The sequence below is a fragment of the Pongo abelii genome, chromosome 22 (assembly GCF_028885655.2).
Source record: "Pongo abelii isolate AG06213 chromosome 22, NHGRI_mPonAbe1-v2.0_pri, whole genome shotgun sequence".
NCBI classification, from domain to species: Eukaryota; Metazoa; Chordata; class Mammalia; order Primates; family Hominidae; genus Pongo; species Pongo abelii.
The window spans coordinates 34,008,002-34,035,354 of NC_072007.2; positions in this window are offsets into that span (position 1 = coordinate 34,008,002).

Genomic DNA, 27,353 nt, shown 5'->3' on the forward strand with positions numbered 1-27,353 from the left:
CTTAATGACAAATAATCCTGAGCATCTTTTCATTTGCTTATAGGTCACATGGATATTTTCTTTAGAGAAATTTATTTTCAAGTTCATTCCTTATTTCTCAGTGATAGGATTTGAATAAACACCTTTCCAAAAAAGTATACAGATGACAAATAAGCGAATAAGCACAAGAATGATGCTCAAGATCACTACACATTAAATATCCAGAAATACATAAAGAACTCTTACAACTCAACAATAAAATAATTAATTAGGTTATTGTCTTTTTGTTGTTATGTTGTAAGAGCTCGTATATATTCTGAGTAGGAGACTCTGATTAAATATATGATTTGCAATTATATTATATAAGTTATAGGTTGTCTTTCCAGTTTTTTGATAGTGTTCTTTGAAGCACAATATGTTTTAATTTTGAAGTAAAATTTGTGTATTTTTTCTTTTGTTGTTTGTGCTTTTGGTATCATATCAAAGAAACAATTGCTTAATCCAGTGACACAAAGGTTTACACCTATTTTTTAAGAGTTTTATAATTTTATGTATTATATTTACTTCACTGATTTATTTGGATTCACCTCATTATATGGTGTGAGGTAGACGTTGTGACAATAAATTTTATGTGTTAACTTTACTGGATAAAGGAATACCCACATAGCTGGTAATATATTCCTTCTGGGTGTGCATGTGAGAATGTTTCTGAAAGAGGTTAGGATTTCAATCAGTAGACTGTTGTGATGGTTAATCTTGAGTATCATCTTGACTGGATTGAAGGATGCAAAGTATTGTTCCTGGGTGTGTCTGCCAGGGTGTTGCCAAAGGGGATTATCATTTGAGTTAGTGGACTGGGAGAAGCAGACTCACCCTCAGTCTGGGTGGGTACCATCTAATCAGCTGCCAGAATGCATAGAATAAAGCAGGCAGAAAAATGTGAAGAGACTTGACTTGCTTCTGGACTTTATCTCTCTCTCATGCTGGATGCTTCCTGCCCTCAAACATCAGACTCCAAGTTCTTCAGCTTTTGAAGCTCAAAAAACTCTCAGACTTACACCAGTGGTTTGCCAGAGGTTCTTGGGTCTTTGGCCACACACTAAAGGCTGCACTCTCAGCCTCCCTACTTTTAAGGTTTTGGAACACAGACTGGCTTCCTTGCTCCTCAGCTTGCAGATGGCCTATTGTGGGACTTCAACTTGTGATTGTGTGAGTCAATACTCCTTAATAAGCTCCCTTTCATATATATATCTATCCTATTAGTTATCTTTCTCTTGAGAACCCTGACTACTAAAACTGTGTAAAGAAAAGATCTGCCATCATCAGTGTGGACATGCATCATCCAACCCAGGTAGAACAAAAAGGCCGAGGAAGGGCAAATTCACTCTCTCTCTTCTTGAACGGAGACATCATCTCCTCCTGTTCTCAGACATCAGAGATCCTGGCTCTCGGGCCTCCAGACTCAGGCTGAGTTACATCAATAGCATTTCTTCTGCTTACAGATGGCATGTGATGGGACTTCTCAGCCTCCATAATCACATGAACCAATTCCCATAATAAATCCCCTCTTCTGTATCTATATGTATCCTACTGATTCCGTCTCTCTGAAGAATCCTGACTAATGCAGGGGTCTAACGTCATTCTTTTGCATGGAGGTATTCGATACTCCAGTAATATTAGTTAAGAAAAATATTATTCTTATACTGTAATGTCTTGACATGGGTCAAAATAAATTGAGCAAGAATGTATTGATTTATTTCTGGAAACTCAATTCATATGATCTAACATGTGTATCCTTATGCCAGTATCATACAGTCTTGATTATAATAGCTATATAGCTCTCCAATATAAATGATAAGATAGTTGTTTTCATGAGTTGGAAAACTTAAGATTGTTAAAATGGCAATACTTTCCAAGTTGGTCTACAGATTGAATGTCATTTCTATTAATCCCTTTGTCATTTTATTCACTATATATTTTTGAACACTTGCCTTAGTGGTCACTCTGGGAATTGCAATTACCATCTTAACATATTTTTTTGTCACTGTTGCTTAAAACTAAACATTTTAAATAACTTAATGTGGTAATGATTGGAATCAGATACTTCTCCCCTCACACCACAGCATTTATTGCTATTGCTATTTGTTGTTTGGGTTGTTGTTGTTGTTTTGTTTAGTACTTTTTCTGACCTAATTATGTATAAGTCTGTTGGTTTGTTGTTTGTGGCCACTGAAAGCTCTGCTCAGTTAGCTTAGCTTCTGCTTAGTTAGCTTAGTGGTCATCTAACGATTAGATAGAGATTTACTAAGATGCCTAAGGAACCAATAAACCTCCCAGTTTTTGCTCTCAGGTTCTTTGTGCATGTTGAGACATGCCTCAACACTCAGTCATGTAGTTTACATCTTTGCCTTTTCCTTTGCTTCTTGCTTTTACTGAACTTCAAGATTAGCCAAAGGCAAGAGGACCATCTAAGGTCTTTCATCCTTGGACACATGCACAGTCCTGTGTATCCAGATGTCATTCCAAATTCTCAAAATGTATTGGAGATTTTCAAATTTCTTATGGACATATTATTTCTACCTTTTATTTTTAAGCTTTTTGGTTAGCATATATTTTGTCCTTACTGTTATACATGGTCATCAACAGCTATGATGTTAAATGTTTGGGTCTGTGTATTTTCAAACGATTCATTCTGGAAACAACTGTTTACAACAGTCAAGCTTTGAGTCATGTCAAATAAAGATAGCTTTGTGGATGTGGTCTAACGAGGATGTTCCGTGGTGAGTGAGCAGATAAATGAAAGCCTATGCCCAAAAGCTGAGGGAACTGAGAGGTTGAAGAAAGAGACTGACAAATCCTATTTCTCTGAAAAAATTCTTAATAGGGACTTACAAACAGAAACAATATCTCTGGTGGCCAAGAGATAGTGGATCTCTGTACAACGCCCTCCGGAGATTATCCTTTATGAAGCAAGTGTTTTTGGTAAAATGCGTGCAACTGGTTATATCTCATACTTTCTTATGAAGCCATAACCACAGGGCAGGTTAGACAAGCAACTTTGTAAGAGGTTGTCTATGCTATAGACATTGTTTCTTTATGAGGGGCTGTTGATGCTACAGAAACACATCCTTTATCACAGTGATTTTGCTTCCAGATGGCATCATTCTTGCCATGAAACAAGCTGTTTTCCTACAAAGGATCTGCTGGACAAATAAAATAATGGTAATAATCTGGGAATGGTAATTCAAAGGAGTTCCAACTCATTCTACTCTCTCCATTGGCTGTCAGTCTATTGATTTTCACTGTGATTATGGTTATTGGTGTTCAAGGCTACCAGGAAGCTGGGAGAAGAGAATAGGAATTGGAGAAGTTAGGACAAAACAATACGAATCTCTCTTTTTTTACTGAGATGTAGCTATTCTCTTGAATAAATACTCCTGAACTGATGCAAGCTTTTGCTTAATTTCTAGGACTCCAAAATATGGATTCTGGGAGTTTTGGCTAGTGTTCTTGTTGCTTTTAAGGAGGAGATAATTTTTACACATTCCACTTCACCGTTTCGCTGATGTCACCCTCCGTTTAATTTTAAACCACTTTAATCTTGGGTTTCTAACAATAGGTGCTGAGTCTAATCTTAAACAACAGAAAGACAAATGGTAAGAATGAATAATTATATATCCGATTGTGAAAATAAAAAATGCATAATTCATATGAGATCACAGGATGTTATGTAAATCCCTGTGCATGTTTTCTCTCATGTATATATATATATCAGATATATACATATATATATATACACATATGATATCAATACTAGAAATTAAAGGTTTAATGCATATGTTAGCTCTCATGATCATTAGTGGAGATGGCTGAAATACTACATTGCTGTCTCCAAGTAGGGTCTGATGTCCTGCATCTAAGTTTCTTCTCTTGTAGTTTTGCTAGTACCTAGCAGAGTGGAAATTCCAGATTAAATTCAATGGTGATGTAAAATTTGGCATTCTTTATTGTATGTTTGATGATTTTATTTTCTGAATTTAACAACAACAGCAACAAAAGGAGAATCGATTTTTTCTTCTTATTCACTGAAAGCTTGTTTTTAAGATGTCACGCTTGGATATTTAACATTTTCCAATCATTTATTCTAATATATTTGTAAACAGCCACATTAACAGAAACAGGTGTTACTCTCTTATGATAATATCTGCTGGGGGGGTATATATAAGTGATCTGTACCATATATCAGAGGAACCATACAAATGTAGATAGAGTTGCTTTTGTAAAATATCTTCTTTCAAGAATATCTTATACCCTGGTATAACATTTATACTGTATAAATTCATATTGATGAAATCTGAGACTCAATGATCTTCCCTTTGGGATAATTTCAAACTTCCTACCTAATATTTGTGCCATCATTCTATTTTAAATATTTTAAAATAATAATATCTGACTTACGATAAAAGTTGCTAAAATAATACAAATGATTCTCATACAGCTTTCCCAAATTTCACAGAAATTTACATTTTGCACAGTTGTTTTATTCTCTCTCTCTTTTTCTCTCAATATATATTTTTCTTTTCTAATATAAATGAAGAGAAGTCACAGACATGGGGCCCTGTTAGCTCTAAATACCTCATTGCGTGTTTCTTAAAACAAGGATAATCTCTTATATAGACAAATATGATTATCAAAATCAGAAAATTGCACACCAATCCATTTTTCTGTTTATAATCCAATATAGCATCAAACATTGCATTTAATAGTCATGTCTCTGAAATACTGAACACGTCTTTAGTCTTGCTTTTTCCTTCATGACCTAAACACTTATGAAGAATACAAGTTAGTTACTTTGTAGAATATATGTTAATTTGGGTCTGTTTGATGTTTCTTCACAGTTAAATTCAGGTTATATATTTTTGGCAATAATATCAGAGAAATGATGTGTATGTTTCTCAGTATCTCCTAGCAAGAGGCACATACTGTGAATCTGGCCCATTTCTAGTGATGAAAACTTTCAATACTTTGCTGAAGTGGTGTCTGCCAGGTTTCTTCTTGTAAAGTTAATGATTTTACCTTTGTAGTTAATAATGTAGAGATATTTAAAAATGAGACAAGTATTCTAATTCTCTTTAAATTTTTGCTCACTCTTTTATTATTTACTGGTAATTTTTAATAAGAACAACACTATGGTGACTCCCAAATTGTATGCCATTATTGTTTAAAGGATAAAGTAATCACATATATTTTATTCACAGTATAACCAAACAAAATACCTTACAAACAAAAGATAGCTTAAGCTGATTTATTCATTATACTCTATTGCTATTTCACACATTTTAATTGGTTTTATGATTTACATTCATGGACCAGTTTACGTCTTTCAAGTAGGTTTAGAAAATTTTTCATTCAAAAAATAAGTGGATCTAAAAAGAACAAGTAAAAGCATTTGATAATTTAATTCTGACCTACGATGTTATCTTTTCTTTTCCAGCTTCAATAATAGTTTTGGTTAGTGCAGTGTTATAATAGAGTGTGTGTCATTTGGTATCATTGCCATAATTAATTTTTACTTAGAACAAGCAAAACATTCATCACATTTTAGATGGTACTCATAGCATATCCGAACAGAAGGAAGGCAGTGATTGACAAAATGTTTATGTGACAGTTACAATCACCATATAAATACACATCTGATGAACTTGAAAATTAACTTGCTGTGTGGAACAGAAGTGCATGTTTTTAGAATATAGCTTCCCCTGCTCATTTCAGCTAAAAGGAGAGTAAACACATAAAGCTAACAAACTAAAACAAACTTATTTTCTTTTTAAAGTCACTTTTAACAACTGATGGCTGGGAGAGGTAAAGACCAGAACTTCTAAATTCCAATGACACGCAATGAGTGAAATATCATTTTTTTTTTTAAGAAAGGTGACCATTTGGCTTTATAGTATTATTTAATGACAGCATTTAAAAATATACTTTTATCTTCTTAAACTTCAGAACCAGAGATATGGATACAGTGTTTGCCTGATGCTTACAGCAGTGCTGGATTCCCTACCCTTCTTCCCTGCTCTTCCCTTGTGTTTCCCAGAAACTGATTTCACTTAATTCCTCATGATTCCAAGAATATTTTCAATCCAAATTTCTTCCACTCTAGTTCAGTTTCTCCACCTCTAATCCAATAAATGTCCTTTTTCTGATTCATAGAAAAAAAAAACAAAAAAAAAAAAAACCAAGGCCAAGAACCAAAGGCAAGAAAAAGCAAAAACACCCTGCACTAGAGGGAAGGTACCAGGGATGCTGCCAAATCTTACAGCTGAATTCCACCAACATCTATAGAGTTCCAAAGGATTGAAGTGTTGAGTAGAGTTTGCTGTACATCTCAGTGTCAATAAAGAATAAAAAATAGCTCTTGTCATGCTATTATCCCCGAAGTGAGTGATAGAGTTTTGCTGTGTCCCCACCCAAATTTCATCTTGAATTGTAGCTTCCATCATCCCCACATGTCATGGGAGGGACCCAGTGGGAAGTAATTGAATCATAGGGGTGGGTTTTTTCAATACTGTTCTTGTGACAGTGAATACATCTCATGAGATCTGATCATTTTATAAAGGGCAGTTCTCCTGCACATGTTCTCTTTCCTGCCACCAGGTAGGACACGCCTTTGTTCTTCCTTCACTTTCCGCATTGATTGTGTGACCTCTCCAGCTATGTGGAACTGTGAGTCCATTAAACCTCTTTTTCATTATAAATTACCCAGTCTCCAGTATGTCTTTATTAGCAGCTTGAGAACAGACTAATACTATAAATTGGTATGGGTAGAGTAGGATACTACTATAAGAATCTCCAAAAATGTGGAAGTGACTTTAGAACTGGGTAACAGGCAGATGTTGGAACAGTTTGGAGGGCTAAGAAGAAGATAGTATAATGTGGGAAAGTTTGGAACTTCCTAGAGACTTGGAGTGCTCAGAAGACAGGCAGATGTGGGACAGTTTGGAACTTCCTAGAGACTTGTTGAATGGCTTTGTCCAAAATGCTGATAGTGATATGGACAATAAAGTCTAAACTGACGTGGTCTCAGACGGAGATGAGGAACTTGTTGGGAACTGGAGCAAAAGTGACTCCTTTTATGGTTTAACAAATAGATGAGGTATTTTGCTCCTGCCCTAGAGATCTGTGGATCTGTGAACTTGAGAGAGATGAATTAGGGTATTTGGCAGAATAAATTTCTAAGTGGCAAAGCATTCAAGGGGAAGCAGAATTTGCACCACAACAATCCAATAGAAAAGAAAACCCCATTTTCTGGGGAGAGATTCAAGCCTGCAGCAGAAATTTGCATAAGTAACAAGGAGCCAAATGTTAATCACCATGACAATGAGAAAAATGTCTCCAGGGCATGTCAGAGAACTTCATGGCAGCTCCTCCCAACACAGGCCTGAGGGCTAGGAGAGAATAATGGATTCCTGGGCCAGGTCCAGGGTCCCTCTAAGGATTTGGTATCCTGTGTCCCAGCCACTCCAGCTGTAGCTAAAAGGGACCAAAGTACAGCTTGGCTGTGGCTTCAGGGAATGCAAGTTCCAAACTTTGTCAGTTCCTACATGGTGTTGAGTCAGCAGTTACACAAAAGTCAAGAATTGAGATTTGGAAACCTCCACTTAGAGTTCAGAGGATGTATGGAAATACCTGGATGTCCAGACAGAAGTTTGCTACAGGGGTGGTGCCCTCATGGAGGACCTCTGCTAGGGCAGTGTGAAAGAGGAATGTGGGGAGGTTGGAGCCCCCACACACAGTCTCCCTTGCACCACTGCCTACTGGAGCTGTGAGATGAGGGCCACCATCCCCTAGACCCCAGAATGGTAGTTCCACCAACAGCTTGCACCATGAACCTGGAGAAGCTGCAGACATTCAACACCAGCCTGTGAAAGTGGCAGGAGAGTGGCTGTGCCTTGCAAAGTCACAGGGGTGGAGCTTCCCAAGGCTGTGGGAGCCCACCTCTTGCATCAGTGTGACCTAGATGTGAGACATGAAGTCAAAATAGATTATTTTGGATCTTTAAAATTTAATGACTGTCCTATTGGATTTTGGACCTACCTGGGGGCCTGTAGCCCCTTTGTTTTGGCCAATTTCTCCCATTTGGAATGGGTATATTTACTCAATGCCTCTACTCCCTTTGTGTCTAGGAAGGAAATAACTTACTTTTGATTTTACAGGCTTATAGGTGGAAGAGACTTGCCTTGTCTCAGATGAGACTTTGGGCTTGAACATTTGAGTTAATGCTGAAATGGGTTCAGAATTTTGGGGACTGTTGAGGAAGCATGATTATGTTTTGAAATGTGAAGAGATGAGATTTGGGAGGGGCTGGGACAGTATGATATGGTTTGGCTGTGTCCCCACCCAAATATCATCTTGAATTATAGCTCTCATAATCCCTACATGACATGGGAGGGACCTGGTGGAAGGTAATTGAATAACGGGGGTGGGCTTTTTCTGTCCTGTTCTCATGATAGTGAATAATTCTTACGAGATCCAATGGTTTTAAAAAAGGCAGTTCCCCTGTGCATGCTCTGTTGCCTGCTACCATGTAAGACTCCCTTTTCTTCTCCTTCACCTTTTGCCATGTGTGAGGCAGATTGTGAGGCCTCCCCATCCACATGGAAACTTGAGGTCATTAACCCTCTCTTTCCTTTATAAATTACCCAGTCTCGGGAATTTCTTCATAGCAGTATGAAAATGGACTAATACAATGAGTTTCAATATTTTTTTACTGGACCATAGATAATGAGAAATACATATTTTCTACAACAATGGCACATAAATATTTTAAGTGGGTTAAATTTTTACAAATAAAATATATAGATTTAATAAGTTAAATATTGGATTTAATAAGTTAAATCTATAAAATATGTTGATTTTACAATCTTTATGTTTATTTCAAAATATTCATTAGTTCATTGAATTGAACATGAAAAATTGTGAGACAGTTGGAGGAAGTGTAGAAGTAGAATGTGCTTTAAAGTCAGGAAGATTTGAATTCAAAGCTTAGTTCTGCAATTTACTACTCTGGGGCCTTAGCTGGACTTCATGTTCACTCCAGCCTTAGCTTTCACTTATCTTACAGGCAGATTGTGGATTTTAACAAAGTGAATACATGTAACAGATAATAATCCAAGTTTTTCTTTTCCTTTTACTTTTAGACTACTTTACACTTTGATAAGAAAGACTCTAAATGAAGGTGGCTGGTGCTATGAACTGAATGCTTGTGGCCCCCCAGTACCTGTATGTTGAAACCTTATCAGGGTGTTTGGAAATGTGGCTTTTGAGGTAGTTAAGTTCAAATGAGGTCATGAGTCTCTGATGGAACTGGTGCCCCTATAAGGGGATGAAGAGAACAGAATGCTCTTTATCATATGAGGATATAGCAACAAGATAGCCCTCTGAAAACCAGGAAGAGGACACTTATCACACACCTAATAGACCAGCATCTCAGTCTTGGACTTCCCAGACCCCAGAACTATGAGAAATAAATGTATGCTGTTAAAACTACCTAGTATTTGTTATAGCAGCCCAAACTGACTAAGATATTTGGGAATAAACCCTTTCAGTTACCTGAATACAGTTCTTTGATTTAACAGAATTTAGGCTCAACTTTAAGCTCTTTGAGAAAAAACAATGACTCAATTAAAATAACAGAATAATAAACATTCTCTATTTAGATTAGCAAACTCTTCTTGTTCAAGGTGTGTAAAATAGAGAACAACTTCTCCAAGCATGGTTTTGTTTATTTATTCATTTATTTTTGAGACAGAGTCTCACTCTGTCACCCAGGCTGGAGTGCAAGTGGCTTGATCAGGGCTCATTGCAGCCTTGACCTCCCAGGCTCAAGTGAGCCTTCTGCCTCAGTCCCCCAAGTAGCTAGGGCAACAGGTATGCACAACCACACCCAGCTAATTGTTTGTAGTTTTAGTAAAGACCAGGTTTTGCCATGTTACCAAGGCTGGCCTTCAACTCCTACATTCAAAGGATCTACCCATCTTAGCCTCCCAAAGTGCTGAGATTGCAGACATGAGCCATCATGCCCAGATCCCACCAAACATGGTTTTAACCATGAACTTTTAAGATATTCTCTCATAAAAAGAGATCTATCTTTGTCATGCACATAAACAGAAAACTGAAAAATCAACCCTGTCTCAAAGGGAGAACAGATTTTTAAAAAGAAATAAAGTAAGAGTAAACAGTATTTATTTCTTTTAATTAGTTTCAGTGGCTGTTGATGGACTACTATTATATCCCATAACAAAAATTGACTAGAGACTCAATTCATATGTGAACAATAAATTAACACTATTTTAATATATTTGCTATGAGATAGAAGGGAACCAATCTCTCAGCCCCTTAAAATTTTACTTTGCATCTTTAACGTTGAAAGGCAATAGAAACTAAATCATTGCTTTACAAGGTTAGACAGCATCCTGGGTCATTGTATTAAAATCTTAGACAATAGTGTTCCTGGGGTCACAGATCGTTTAGTGCTTCACATCTCTTAAATACTTTGAAGGGGTTATGTACACCATTATGTAAGATTTTTTCATTCATTTCAAATAATTCAATTTTACATCATTTAAGCCCTCTGTTAATTTTGGTGACTTACTTCTAAACTTTTTCCCAATGGGTAAATCAACTTCATCCAGAAAGAAATTGTGGTTTGGAGTTCTAGCTTTCAGAATGGTAGCTCCCAAGAGAAAAATTATTATGGAAATGGTAAGAAAGGATCAACCACCTTTAATTCTATCAGGAATTTAATCTTGTAATAAGCCTGAAAATTCCATTTTTGTTAACAGAAAGAGAATCAGCATGAAATATAGAGAGCAAACCATTTCCACTGGCAGCAAAAACAACCACCCTGAGTCATCACATACTCAGCATATAAAATTGATTTAATTATATTGAGGAGAAGGAGGGTGAAAATGGACTGAACTAGCACAGTCAGCCAAATGCAAACAAAGCACAAAACTCAAATTGTGTTACTGGTGGAGAGGTAACATTCTGTCAACACTGTGCTGTGCTTTTCATCTTTATGCCATCCTCAGGTGTCCTAGCTGGTAGCAATCCCAACTAGTCTTATTTAAAAGTATATATTCCTTGCTGCACATCATGCCTCATTTATGATATGGCTTTCTTTGGAAGGGTACTTCAATTTTCCTTACAAGGAAAACCAATAAAAGAATTCAATAAGTGACCTGTTCATTCTATTGGCTCACCCTTAATGGTCTTAGAAATCTATTTTTCTATATCAATCTGTAGCATCCTCCAACTCTGAGTCCAATGTTACTTCACCAGATGCAAATAGAGATCAACACTCACTGGTTTTCCTGAGGGTCCAGGTTGTTCTCTGGATTGTCGCTAAAGAAATCTATTACACTGAGAGTGAATCATGTATGTTTCACACAGAAAGGCAGCATGGCACTGAGAAGTAAGTCTGGACTGGACTCAGGAGACCTGGAACTTCCTGCCCGTCCTGCCACCATGGTGAATAATTCACTTCTGTTTGCAAAGCTTTCTGAGTGACCTTTCCGTACTTACAAATTTCTCATCTGTAAAATAAAAAGGTCCTTGGGAAAACTGACAGAGTTCTCACAGTGCTACAATTTTTTTTTTTTATTTATTTTTTATTTTTTTAATTTATTATTATTATACTTTAGGTTTTAGGGTACAAGTGCTACAATTCTATGAATTTAACCTGGTTTATTTGATTTATAAATAAGTAAAATCAGTGTAAAGCCATTAGAAATGACATTCCTAAGTGCGATTCATTAAGCATCCACAAATTATCTAAAGCAATCGTCAGTATAATAAAAAAAAACCTGTATTTTAAATTATAGTGTTTTTTAGGTTATTATTATAAAAAATAATTATATAGACCAAAAATATATAGCCAGGTTTGAAATATTACACTGAAAACCCTTTAGTAATATTTTTCAAAAATATTATACTAGGAGTTTATATATTTTCCTAACACTTAAGGAAATGAGAATTAAATAAAACATGAAAATCCATCAATATTATTTCTCACTTCGTGGGTTATCTGAATAACATAAACCATGAAGCAATAAGTAATATTGGTTTTGAATTTTTATCTTTCTTGCTAATGTTCTATATGAATACCAAATTTTTCCTTTAATTGTAAGATTATAACAATGTTCAATAGCTAATCAAAACTCATGTGTATAGTTTTAGTTTCCTCTTAGATTTAGGATTATATTTAATGTGATTCTCTTTGTCTGGCAGTGTTTCCATTATTTTGGCAGCTGGCAAGGAGGATTGGGTATACAAAGCTTTTCTATTTTCCCTGCAATTTCCAACTTGGCTCCAACTTGTAGTAAACATACTTTTGCTTCCGTTTAAAGGAACTGTATGCAGAATGTCATTTATTAGGTAACCACTTATCTGTGAAAAAATCCTGTTTGTTCTATTTTTGACAAAGTGATAAAGATAGCATTGCAGTTAAATGCTGAGTAACAAGCAAATCAGACTGAAATATAGACTCGGGAAAAAAAAAAATCTCTGTTTAAAAAAAAGTCAAATCCATCTACCCTTTGAGGGTTAAAAAGAAAAGCATTTCAACCAATGATACTAAAGTTAAAAAAAAGTAGAGTTTATGATGTTTTTCCTTTAAAACTAGAGAACAAATAATTTATGACTGCTACAGGGCTATATTTTCACTTCAGTGGAATCTTAGTGTCCCCTACTGGTATTCAAAAAATGTAAAATATTAATAATATTTTCTGGTTTTCTTTTTAGAGAAGTATTTTCTATTATAGCAACATGGAAATCTTCCAAAAGCATTGCTTTATTAACCTGACCTTTGTAAAGTGGTGAATGAACGTGAGTTTAGGTTCTACCTTTAGGCAGATTTTTGAAACCTAACTGAAGCTGCCAGTTAAATGCAAAGCAATATTTTTTAAAGTTAACTGATCTGCAGGGTTTGAATTGTGTTGTTTCTGAACCATAAGGTAAACCAGTGATGTATTTTCTTTCATTCTCTCCTTTTGTAAGTTTAATTTTTGTCAAAGTAGTATAAAAATGAATTCAAATGTAATTATAGCCTTTTGGTAGCCTCTAGGACTATAGAGTTTTTAAAAACAAAACAGTCCATTGATTGTTTGTTTTTCCACCTGTCATTCCTGCTTTCCAGAAGCCACAGAGTTCAAGTCCTCTAGCTATATTCTTAAAAATCTGCTTTTTTATTTCTAAAAAAATAAAGTTTATGCTTCCATTTCTCTCTTGTTGTTTTCAAATTAGCCACTTCTTTTGACACCCTAATGAAAGATAAGAATTACGCTTTTTACCAAAAACACACACACTTACAGGGAGTCACATCCCTCCCCACATATCACACACAACCTTAAAATATCAGTCACAGCTGATCGCTTATTATATAATTATTGCATGTAATTTCCTATGTACATTTGCTTGTCCTGAAAACTGAAATAGCCCTTAGTCCTTTTCTTTTATATAGCCATCATTAAACACTAGTATATTTCATGTATACGTATTTATGTACAGACTTTTTTACATATTAATAACAGTCATACATTCTTTGAAGTCAAAATAAAATGATTGGGTTAATGTGTTTAGTGAATTTACAGAGAGAAGACAGTATCTCTATTTTCTGAGCCCCAGACTAGATTCCAGAGACCAATCTAGTTGTTAGAATTCTGCCACTGACTACCTGTGGAAGCTTGGGTATGTCATTTTACCTCTCCATGCCTCCAATTTTTCATCTGTAAAATAAAAACATTGGCCTATACTTTCTAAAGTTCTCTGACACAATTCTAATATAAAATAGTATATGACATTATGTTAAATATAATATGTTTGACGATATTATATTTTATACACATAATATAGATTTAAAAATTTGAATAGGGAAACTCAAAAGAGACTGATAATGGCTTATTTGTGTCCAATCCTACTAGTGAAAAGTAGTATTTCCTGTGAGTTGGATTGTTTATACGCAGTGCATGCTTTATTTTACATTCTAAAAGCCTAGAAGACGGCTTTCAAACTTTAACTTTCATCCATTTATTCTACCTGGGGTCATTATTAAAATGATGATTCTAATTCAGTGGATCTGAGAACAGGCCTGAGATACTGCTTTTCTAATAGGTTTTGCAGATCTCACTTAGAGCAGCAAGGGCCTACAGTTTAATTTCATCTGGACCCACATAGAGAACAAACCTGCAGAACTTCCTCCAGTGTGTAGGCCACCAAATTCCTCAACACAGCCAGAGCTGTGTTGAAGAATTAGGTATCCTTACTAGGTACAGCAAATTATGTAATGATATTTTGTTACCAAGTATTAATGTGAAGTATATTTCTTCAATTTACGTAGTCTTTATGGTAGAAATTGCCAATGCCATTCCTGTAGAATATATTCAGCTATGTATAATATTATCTTTCAAATCAATGGAGATCAGTCTATTTATCAGCCCTTCATAGGACTCCAAGCCATCAAAGAAGACGATATGATGCTCACAGAGCCCTGAATTTATAAGTTAGCAATATGTGTCTAGATTATTTGCAAAGCATTTCTAATTAGACTATTCATTCCTTTTATTTTTTTTAAGTAATGTTTGAATTCCTCGTCAGCCCAGATTTCACCATTATGCAGTATATGCATGTAACAAAACAGCACTTGTACTCCTTAAATCTATACAAATAAAAATAATAACAATGTATCTTTAAATTCTACCATAAAACTCCATGAATTGAAGAAATATATTTAGCATTAATACTTGTTAACAAAATATCATTACATAATTTGCTGTGCATAGTAAGGAAAACATTCTTACATAAATTATCTCATCTCAAAGAAATGGCCTCGAAACAAAAACAAACAAACAGAAAAAGAATTCTGACAATTTCTGAAACACCTTTCATACTGCCAGAATAGTCTGCTGTGAACAATTTGTCCCAGCAGCACTCCATCAGAAAGCACTGTGTTGCATCAGTAACACTTCTTTCTGTAGTTTATCAGGAAAGACCATGAAATAGAGTACTTTTAATTATTTTTTTCGATTCAACCAACCTGCTTTCTAAGACCATGTCCATAAATCATTGTATTTGACCTCTGCAACCTCATTTCACCACACCAGAGGAGGAAATAGGCCTCCACTCTTTCCTCAAGAAATCACGAGAATCAAAGTCAATTTCCTTTTGAACTCTCCTTCTAAGGCATCAGAAAAAGTAATCATCTTCTTACAGTCCCTCCCACCACCTCCTTTTTAATGCTGACCAGAAACCTGAATAAACTCACATTTGACACCCCCCTGCCACAAAATGCCTCTTCTCATACAGAATTTAATGGACACTCTGACCTTCAGAAGAAAGTGGTCCTGATTAAATCAATTAAATATGCTTCCTTCTCTGGCAAGTGTGCTAGCAAATGGTTGTTATTTTTTTTAATCTTCTCATGAAGAAGGAGAATGAGATTCATTTTTTTATTGAGTGTCTAGTAAGACACTGGGCCAGCCTTGAAGATAGAGGAATGAGGGAGAGAGATACCATCCCTGCCCCATCCTGAACTTCTGGCCACACAATTCATTAGTGGCCAAGCTCAGACTAAAATCAGAAGCCCCAGATGCTTGGCCTATAACTTTGCTTCCTGACACCAAATTACCTAACAAAAAGTGTTTCTAATGTACTGAGTCTCAATTCGTGTGAGAGGTGGAATGAACTGTGGAGCCCTATAAAGTAACCTTTGACCCCTACAGCTTATCGAAGTTTAGGTCCAGGTTTCTGTGTTTTTAAATGTCTGCAAAGGAGTTTCTCCAAGTAGAAGGTTTACATGTTACTAGCTGGTGTTTTCTCCAGATATTGTTTGTGTACTCACTTAGGTATTAAAAAATGGTTGGAGGAAATTAAAACAAAAATATGGTTTATAAAATAGCTTAACTGAAATTGTTGGTAGTCTGAAATCAAAATGTTGCTGTACATTTCTGTAGGTGTATAATTTATTGCTGAAAATATCTTTTCCATAAAACACCTAGTTGGCTGTCATTTTTCCTTTCTCTCTGTTTACTGAGTAAATGGAATAAAATTATGAGAACAGCTCCAAACTATGTTCCAGATCTAAACTTGTATGTTTAACCGTAGAAGGATCAATGCTTACCCAAAGCTAAAAGTCTAGACTATTTGTGATCCGAAAGTTTACTGGGTACAGGAAACTATCGAAGTGGCAGATGGGAGTTTCATATCGTTTTCTGGAAAGATACAGGAAAGAATGAGGTTTGTAGCCAGCGTATATTAATACAACCAGCTCTGATTCTACTTGCTGTGGCATTGTATACATTCCCTAAAATCCTTTAAGGATTTCAATCTCTAGGTTTAAGTAAGATAAGTCTCAAAGAGAATTTGATGGCAGATTATTTTATTTCATACATGTTGAAACAAATAAACAAAAGTAGAGAAACTGTCACTTACATATTATTAACATAATACACAAGAAACTGCCTAAGGTTGTAGGTAGTTTATCAGGTTAAGCAAAGTGGAATTATAAAATAATCTTTTGATTTTCTTCTAGTTTTAAATTTCTCAACAGAATTAGCTGGTTCTTTTGTATAACATTAAATATAATCCATATAATAAAGAATATTTCATCATTATTGATAATTTTTGTTAAAGTTTAATTTTCAAAGCAAACACAGTGTATCAGAATAGTGAGCCCTCTACCATAAAAGCACTATGGAATAGACATTTAGTTTTTCTTGTTGCCACAACCATTTCTTCAAGGATTTGTATCTAACTTTATTAGATTTGGAAATCTAATTGTATTGATAAACTATATATTTTTTATTTAATATGTCAAAAACATTTGAGGCATATTGAAGTATAGCATCCATCACAAAGAAAAACATCTACTGTTCAATTAACAGAAAGTGGTTTAGAACATAGACCCAGACACAGGTCATATAGATTTTGGTCAAATTTTAACTCAGCTCTGATCCTTTCTGGTATGTGTCTTTAGGAATGTTACTTAATCATAGCTCACTGCAGCCTTAAACTTCTGGGCTCAAGCGGTCCTCCTGCCTCATCTTCCTCAGTAGCTGGGACTACAGGTGTGTGCCACGATGCGCAGCTGATCCTTCTCTTTCTATGAAGATAAGGTTAACATCAATTAATTATAGGTATTATTTTAATCGTTATTTTAAACAGTGGCTTAGTTGGCATAAAATATTTTTTTGAAGTAAATAAAAATGATACCTTCAAGTAGATTTTAGCGTTAAAGTCTTTAAAGATTTATCCTCCTGTTCAACCTGTAAAGTCTACTCACTTGATTATACCCAAGTCAGAAGTTCTGGGACTTGGAATGTGCTTGTTTTGGAATGTCTTTAATCTGATTTTTTAAAAAATACAGTTTATTTCTCAAAATTTCTAAATGATTTGTTTTCCTAGGTTGATAGAGTTTATTAATTTTGACATTTAGAGTTTTCTTTCCAGAATTTTTAACTTTTAAGTAGATATTATCTGCATAAAAATGTGTTTATGGCTTTCACCTTTTCTAGAGTTAGAAGCTAAGACATTTCTACATACTAGCCAGTAAGAAAGTCTAAAAAGACTACTCGAAAATAAGGCACATGTCTCCTGGCAAAACCAAATTTTAAAGGGGTTTGGAAAATTGGAAGGGGATTTGTAAAGCTGACCTATTGCTGGCTGCCACTTATGTGGGAGGTGGAGGGCAGGCTGTTATAGGACTCCTTAAGGAAATTCACAAGTATTGCAATCAGGACTTGTCCATCAGTAGTAAAGACTGAGTATTTTCAACTGGGTGCTCACATATCCCAATACAATCTTAAAATAAACCCATTACAAATGTCAAGCAAGAAAACACAACGTTTATAGCATCTAAATAAGAGTTTTATTAAGCAAAGAGCAGGTAACATTTAAAAAGAATCTTACCAAATTAAGTTTAAAGAGCATCATATAGAGACCCATGTTGGTATTACTGAAAAGTAAGACACTTATGTCACTGCGCCAATAGAGTATTCCATCTTGGCTGACAGAGGCTAAAATGACTTGCAAACCTGCCAAAAACTGAGATTGAGACAAAAGGACTAGAAGAGAAAAAAACAGAATGTAGTCAGAAAATCTCATGAAGAATAGTGAATTACATCTTGAGACTTTGCATCATAGAGCTCATAAAATGAAAAATGTACATTGATTTTTTCTTTCAGTTCAGCTAGAGAGACACTATATCAAACATTTCTAAAAATAATACTTTCCACTGGTTTTATCTTATTAAACTGAACTAAAGCAGTGTTTCAGTAAGGTTGTTGTAAACATTCATTAAAGCTATTGTTTGTCAACAGAGGAAGGAATTGAAAAAAATTACAGCACTCCCTCTAAATTATTTACTATAATTACAACATTAACTATAATGAACATAATGCACAGTTGAAAGACAACTGGTATAAATATGGCTAAAATGCCCAATTCATTGAATAATTCATTTTTCTCATAAATATAATATCATGATTCCTGGTCATTGAAAAATTTATATTTCAAACTATAATAGAATGTTAATAGTTTGGGTAAGACCTGAGAGAATTTTAAGATCCTGTCCTTAAATCGATATCCTCAGTAACAGAATTTTCTGACCAAATATTACTAGATAAAATGCACACTTCAATCATAATTCTACTCAGCAGGTTGGAAATATGAGAGTTCAAACAAGAATCAATTCAGTTCCATTTTCTTCTCAAAAAAGTGTATAAGGGACTAAGCAAGATCATTGGTTCCAAGTGAATACCCAAACTACTTTAGCAGGCATTCCTGCTTAGACACTTTTACTTCTTGCGGCATGTTATCAGTCTCTTTACACTAACACCCTTTAGGAGTCTGGAGTCATTCTGTGAGAATTCTTATCTCCGTTTGTTCAAGCTTACTTTTTCTAGAAATATTCTTGGATGATACTGAATAAAAAGAGAAGTTCTCAGTAATCTCTCATTTCTAACAACTTTGGGAATAAGTCCAGGGTATTAGTTCTAAATACAACACAGGAAACCAAACACCTCAAGTAGGAATGAAGTCTCTGAGTCAGACAAATCTCTTTGAGATTGAAGACAAGTGTGAGACTATTATATTCTCAGATTCTTCTTGTAAAAAATGAGGATAATCATGACACCTATTTCATAAGATCGTTAGAATGTGGGGATGTATGGGAAATTGTAAATCCTATGTATGATATGTAATAAATACACATTTAAACACATGCTTCCGCCTGCCCTGCTGCCATTGTTATCATATCTGGAAGAGCACAGGGGTCAGTTGTCATGACATAGTAGAAAACTGGTGTTAAATATCTTGAAAAAATAATTAATGTGGCAAGAAGTTGACTGACAGACAATAACATATATAATATTTGAGACAAATTACAGAGGAAAAGGGCAAACTGTAGAAAAAGCCATATATATATGAAATATATAAAAAGCCATATATATAACTAAAATATAAATAGCCATATATATATAAAATCTCCAGAAAATAATAATTTCATCCCCAGATTATAGGCCTTCTGGGCAAATTAAAACCTAGAGAATCTAGGGGAAAAAGGCACTTGATGAGGACAGAAGACATACTAAGTTAGAAGAACATGTTATGTTACTGATACTCTGTTACTTGTTAAATTATCCTCATGTTAAAAGAAGAAGGTTAATGGAAGAGGACACAACACATTCTGAAAGTCTAGAAAATCGAATTTGCCTACCTGTCTTTGACAACAGAAGTTTTAATACAGTCAACAAGGCAGTAATACCTCAATCTTGCACATACTCTGGATTCTGCAGTGACTCCTGTGTCCAGAGGGATATCAAACTGACACAAAGCACTCTACCTGTAAGAACTGTAGATTGTGTAAATGCTAATTTGTACTTGTATCATTTCTTATTCACCAACACTCTTGAAAGCTAAGAATAGCACATGATACATAACTACTCAGTATAATGGGTTAAATAAATGGACAGAAAATACACACAAATCCAAATATCATTGTATATTTTATTAAAATAGCAAAGCTGTATCTATCTTTGACCTTTTTTTTTTAGCAATTTGTCCTTGGGGACATAGGCTTCAAAAACTCTTAGAAGCTCAGGAACAAAAGTGGTAAATGGGAAATATAATGCTAAAATTGATTGGAGAACCATCAGGAGAGGGAGATATGCTTCGTCTTTTCAATTGTGAGAATTAGTGCTGGACAGCGGAGTGCAGAGTATATCGAATACTAAAAACGTGGTTTTACCTATTTAGTTGAATTGGCTTGTTTTTCCTATTCTCATGTTACTGCATCTATATTACTCACTCATTAGTTTTCACCTCTGACTCTTTGTTTCCATTCATTAATTTAATACATCAAATGGAAAATTGAGTAAGTAGGGGTTTTCCCCCTCATATTGTGTCTGTACCACATTATTCTTTCATATGGTGTGTGGGTACATATACACACACACACCTATATAAAGTGAGAGAGAGAGAGAAAGAAAAAAAGAAGAAAGAAAGAAAAGGAAAGAAAGAAAAAAGAGAAAGAAAAGAAAGAAAGAAAGAAAGAGAAACAAAGAGTGAGTTGAGGACACTTTAAAAGATGAGGATGAGAACTATGCCTAGGTGACATTCATTTATACGGGTTTTTCTGAAGAAACTCGACAATTTACAATGCAAGATTCATCCAGCACCAAAGCCTAAAGATATGTTTTTATTGGCTTCAGACTTTCCAGGACAGATTTCAGACTTTCAAAAGCAGCTGGAAATTGGGAAGGGAAACCCATTAAAGAAGGTCATGCGGAAAGGGGGAGATGAAATCTGTATATAAACTTTATTGAAATATTGATTACACTCAGAAGTATAGACTCATGTAAAGGGCATTAACGAGCTCAGTGGAAAGTCAAAGAAGAAAATCCTAAAGTGGTGAACAAATATTTAAACTGGGGGTCAATACAGAGAAGAGAGAGTTTGAAGTTTGAGTCATGCCAACTGAAGCAGACTTCATAAATAGCTAAGCCTTCCCATCCACACCTAAGAATTGCTACATCTAAATAATATGTCTGGTAGCAGAGGAATTAATCCTAAGAGTAAAACAGAATAGTTTTGTTAGAACATAGCATAAAACCAAGCCTACAAAACCTCAGTATGATCAGCTGGTAATGTATTTGCACAATCAAATGAATAAATCCTCTTCAAAAGATGCAAACTAAACCAAAACCTACGGAAACAGACTATACACAATATCTAGTATATTATAAAAATTAGTAGACATACCAGGAAGGAAGAAAATATGACTAACTGTCAAGACCAAAAAGCAGTCAATAAAAACAGACCCTGAGCTTGTTCAAAGGTCAAATTTAAAATAAGGTCTTAACACATTCACGTTTGACATCTTCGAGAACTTAAGGACAAAAAATATCATAATGACCAAATACATGGGTAGGTACTTCAACCTCAAAGAAGAAATTTAAAATAGAAACAAATAGATATGAATAATTAAAAATATTATATCTGAAAAACAAAAACAGGATGGCTTAGCCATTCACCCTGTAGTTAAAAGATGTCATTTTAATTGAAGAACAACAAAAAAATTGAAAGCATAATGAGTAGGTCTTTCACTACTTGTAAGACAATGTTCAATTTTCTAATGTAAGTATAAATGGTCTTTTAAGGAGTGGAAAAAGAGATTGTCCAGGAAAAATAGTATAGTTGAATAAAAAAATTGCAAACTGTCTAAATTTTATAAAAATATTAAACCAAAAATATAAGAAGTTTGATAATTCTCAAGAAATGTATCTGAAAGTAAACAAAATTAAAAGTAGTTATATCATATTCAAATTTCTAAAAACAAAAAGAAAAGATAAAACCTGAATGTCACCAAAATAAAAATAACAGATTACTTACAGGGGAGCAACAATATGAATCATAGCCAGTGTCTCCTCAGAAAAAAATGGTGTAAGAAAACAATAGAAAAATAAGTCTCTCAACTTACAAATATATGTTGACAGAAAATATTTTTGAAACATAAATGAAAAATGGAGATTTTTTTTCTCAAATAAAGCCAAGAAGAGAGAACTGATCACTAGGAGACCCATACTATAGAAAATGTCAAAGGAAATCTTACATTGAAAACAAATGGCATAAGATGGGAATTAGAATGGGCATGAAGTATTGAACATGGAAAACAAAATAAAAATAGCAGAAAAGAGAAAAGGGACATATTGAATTATACGAATGCAATAACTGTTAATAAATAAATAATATGAAGTAGTATAGCTGAAAAGCTAGGCCAGGCGTGGTGGCTCACGCCTGTAATTCCAGCACTTTGGGAGGCCGAGGTGGGCAGATCATGAGGTCAGGAGATCGAGACCATCCTGGCTAACACGGTGAAACCCCGTTTCTACTAAAAATAGAAAAAATTAGCCAGGCATGGTGGCGGGCGCCTGTAGTCCCAGCTACTCAGAGGCTGAGGCAGGAGAACGGTGTGAACACGGGAAGCGGAGCTTGCAGTGAGCTGAGATAGCGCCACTGCAGTCCAGCCTGGGCGAAAGAGCGAGATCCCATCTCAAAAAAAAAAAAAAAAGAAAAGAAAAGCTAATAGAGGAATCAAAATAGAACAGTAAAATAGTTAATACACCCAAAAGAAAGAAGTTAAGGAAAAATATTTAAAAAAATTAATATGTAGAAGACAAATAGAAAATAAATAGCAAATGGATTTGAGAGAAGATGACAGATAGAAGACAAGAATGACATGCAGCTCCCATCTGGATGGACAGAATAGCAAGGGGAGACTCACACTATGGACTTTTGCTCCAGGGACCACTACAGAAATGAACTGGGAAAACCAAAAGAAATTACAATTTCTTTCAAAGAAATGGCAGCCTGCTGCAAATTCCACGAGACAGACAAAATCTCTGGTGCTCTCTTGAATGTGTCACCTCCTGGCTGGAGACCAGCCAACTCAGGATAGAACAACCCTGCTCCAAGGAAGGAGAAAACAACAGCTAATTCCACTGCCTGCAACATCCTGGCTAAACAGTTGTCCTGAGTCTGCCCATGTGACAAATTGACTGCAAGAATAACCGGCATTCGAGAAAGCCAAACACTAGCATATCTAAAATCAAGGACTCTCACAGAGTCTACTTCACTCCCCTGTTACCTCCAACAGAGCAGGTGCTAGTATCCATGGCTGGGATAACTGAAGATGGATTGCATCATAGTACTATTTGCAGACATTCCTCAGTACCAGCCCAGAGCTTGATAGCCCCACTGGGTGGCTAAACCCAGAAGAGCAATAATAATCATTTCAGCCTGGCTCAAAGGAAGCCCCATCCCTAGGGGAAGCAGGAGTGCATCACATCAAGGGATCACCTTCTGGGACAAAAGAATCTGGGCAGCAGCCCTTGAGTTCCAGATTTTTCCACTGAAAGAGCCTATCCAAATGAGAAGGAATAAGAAAAGTAATTCTGGCAATAAGAAAAAATGAGATTCTATAGCACCCCCAAAAGACCACACTAGCTCCCCAGCAATGAATCCAAACCAAGAAGAAATCTCTTAATTGCCAGATAAAGAATTCAGAAGGCTGATTATTAAGCTACTCAAGGGGATAGCTGAGAAAAGTGAGATCCAACTTAAAAAAAAAAAAAAAAAAAGAAACACAGATGTGGATGAAAAATGCTCCAGAGAATTATATTTAGAAAAAGCAACGATAACTTCTGGAAATGAAAGGCACATTTATAGAAATGCATAATGTACTGAAAAGTTTCAACAATAGAATTGAACAAGCAGAAGAAAGAATTTCAGAGCTCAAAGATAGGCTTTTGAAATAATCAGACAAAGACAAAGAAAAAAGAATAAAAAAAAATGTACAAAGCCTCCAAGAAGTTTGAGATTATGTTAAATGGCCAAACCTCAGAATAATTTGTACTGCTGAGGAAGAAGATAAATCTAAAAGTTTGGAAAATGTATTTGAGAGGATGTGAGGAAAACTTCCCTGGCCTTCCTAGAGATCTGGACATCCAAACACAAGAAGCTCAAAGAACACCTGAGAAATTCATTGCAAAAAGGTAATCACCCAGGTACACAGTCATCAAGTTACCTAAAGTCAGACAAAGGAAGTAATCTTAAGAACTGTGCAGCAAAAGCATCAGGTAACCTACAAAGGAAAATCTATCACATTAACAGCAGATTTCTCAGCAGAAACACCAGAAACGGGAAAGGATTGGGGTTCTATCTTTAGCCTCCTCAAACAAAATATTTGCCAGCCAAGAACTGTGTATCCAGCAGAACTAGGCTTCATCAACAAAAGGGAGAAAAAGTCTTTTTCAGACAACAACAATAAAAAAAAACATGCAGAGACAATTCACCACTACCAAGCCAGCGCTACAAGAAATGCTAAAACGTGTTCTAAATCTTGAAGGAAAACCTAGAAATTCAACAAAATAGAACTGCCTTAAACCGTAAATCTCACAGGACTTATAAAACAATGACACAAAGGAAAAAAAAAAGGCATTCAGGCAACAACTAGCATGATGAATAACAATACCTCACATCTCAATACTAATGTTGAATGTAAATCGCCTGATAATTTTACCAGGGAGGTATGGTACTATAAGATATGTGTGTACCTCAAATTAGAGCTTAACCATCATTGAGGCAAAGTAGAGACAACTAAATGGAAAATTAGTTCACACTCATAGTTGAAGTTGACTATTTTACACCCAATTTTCAGTAATTGATGAAACTACTAGATACAAATATTAATAAACATATAAACTATTTAAATGACACTATTTCTCAAATTACTTAAATTAAAATTTATGAACACTATACCCAGCTTTTCAGAATTCACATGGGAATTTCACCAAAGTAGACCAATTTTTGAGGCATTTTCTGACTTAATGAATTAAAAATAAAGAAATACTCCATACATTTTCACTGACCATGTGAAATTAATTACAACAGCAAAAAACAATTAGAAAAGATCCAAATATTTGGATATTTTAAATGACCTATGATTCAAAGAAGAAATTACAAAGGATATTAGAAAATGTGAATGAAATGAATTAACAACATATTAAAATTTATGGAATATTTCCACTACCTTAAATATGTGGCTTTAAAGTTTTATAATTAGAATAAGAAAGATTTAAAATCACTGAACTAAGTTTTCACCTTCAAAAACTTGAAAATGGGAAAATTAAACATAAAGTAAGAATAAAGAAGAAAATAATGAAGAGCAGAAATCAATGAAACAAAAGTGAACTATAAGCAAAATTTATTCTTCAAAAAACTGAAAAGCTGGTAAGGAGAATAAGGATATACAATGAAATAATAAATACCAAGAATGAAAGAGGTAGGAACGGTAGAATTCATTCCAAAATTAAAATAATATTATTAAAAATATGAAAAAATGTATGCTAATTCCACAACTTAGATAACATTGATTAATTACTGAAAAACAGAACATATCAAGACTATCGCACAAAAAAATAGAAAATCAGAATAAGACTATATCCATTAAAAAATGAAAATTATTTAAAAAAACACAAACAAAAACATCTCCGTAGCCACATGACATCAGATGTAATTAATGTGGTTCATTTAAGAAAGTAATGTTGAGGCTGGGCACAGTGGCTCACACCTGTAATTCCAGCACTTTGGGAGGCTGAGGCAGGCGGATCATGAGGCCAGGAGTTTGAGACCAGCCTGGCCAACATGGCAAAACCCCGTCTCTACTAAAAATACAAAAATTAGCCAGGTGTGGTGGGGGGCACCTGTAATCCCAGCTACTCAGGAGGTTGAGGCAGGAGAATCACTTGTACCTGGGAGATGGAGGTTGCAGTGAGCCGAGATCCCTTCAAAGCTGTATCTACATTAGTGCTTGATTGAATAAGCAAGGAATGGGAATTTTGGGCTTGTGAATTATACTTTTCTAGAAAGGCATGAGGGAGCCGTGGAAAGAACTCTATTACTGGGCCTCAGGAAATCATGGAAAGGAAGTGTAAAAGGTATCATTATATTAGACAGATAGGATATTCCAAGTGTGAAAGCAGTAAAATATATCTAATAAACACAGTCTCAAAAAATGCTTATAATTAGTATACCAGTATCAATATATCTCACACTTAAAAAAAAATACTTCTTCAGAAAACTCTAAAGAAGCTATGTATCCTATGACCTGGTAAATGATGACTCAACTATAATAGCAATTTCTTATACTCATGTAGCATTTTATATTTTTTATATCAAATTTGGAATCATGTGTAAACATTTAAACTTTTAAAAATCTTTACAAATTTGTATATTTTTAAAATTAATCCTTCCTTTGCCTTGAAAGTAAGACAACCGAAGGAGATATATCTCACAACCAAGCAAAAGAATAAACCATGTATTATGAGTACAATTCAAGTTATTTAACATTAGCCAGGTGTTCACATGCTGTATGCTAGATATATCTTCATTAAAACAAGAATATTAAGTTTTATAACATACTTCAAGCTGACCTGTGTTGTATATAAACAAAACATATAAGATGATTCAATCTTTGGAAGATATAAGTGTGGACATCACAGTGAAACAAGTTAATGGACAATATGATGGGGCAAGAGGCTCTTCCAGCATCATTCCTTCCTAAAAGAAAATATTTTAAATATTTGTGTTTTAAAACTTAAACAATTTTTGGCTCTGCATTGTTTTCAAAATTGCTTTATTGATTTATGACCATTGAGATAATATTATTTCAACTATACATTTTTTAATAACAAAAAAAAAACAAAGCACTTAGAGGAAACCTGAATCTAGTTTGAGATTGTGGTGTAAGTACAAAAATATGAGCAGTTACTGGATGACAGAAGAGAGTTTTCTATGAAAGTATTTGGATCTTTCAACTAAATGAGTTGGGATAGACTGTTGGAGTCCTCATCTCTATCCATAAATGTGGAAATATCTGGCTACCCTGGCATTTAGCTTAGCAAGGTAAAGGAATACAAGGCTGGTAAATAAACTAGACTTGGAAGCTTGAGAAGCAGAAACAAACAAATAGGATGAAATAATTATAGAGAAAACAATATCTCATTTCCAATGCCAACCAAGAAAAAAATTATTAAAAAATTGGAATGAATAAAATGTGAGAAGTTTTGACAGAATAATAAATAATTAAAATGTGGCTTATCTTCCACTCTGCACATAGTTTTTTTGTAAAACAAGGGCAGCAGGGGATGTAAGAGAGAATTGTGTACAGCAAGGAATAAAAGGACACCCAGCATAAGAGTTGCTTCCAGCAGATTTATACAGGAAAATAAATTGTGGAAAGAATGTCATTATAATTGCTTAAA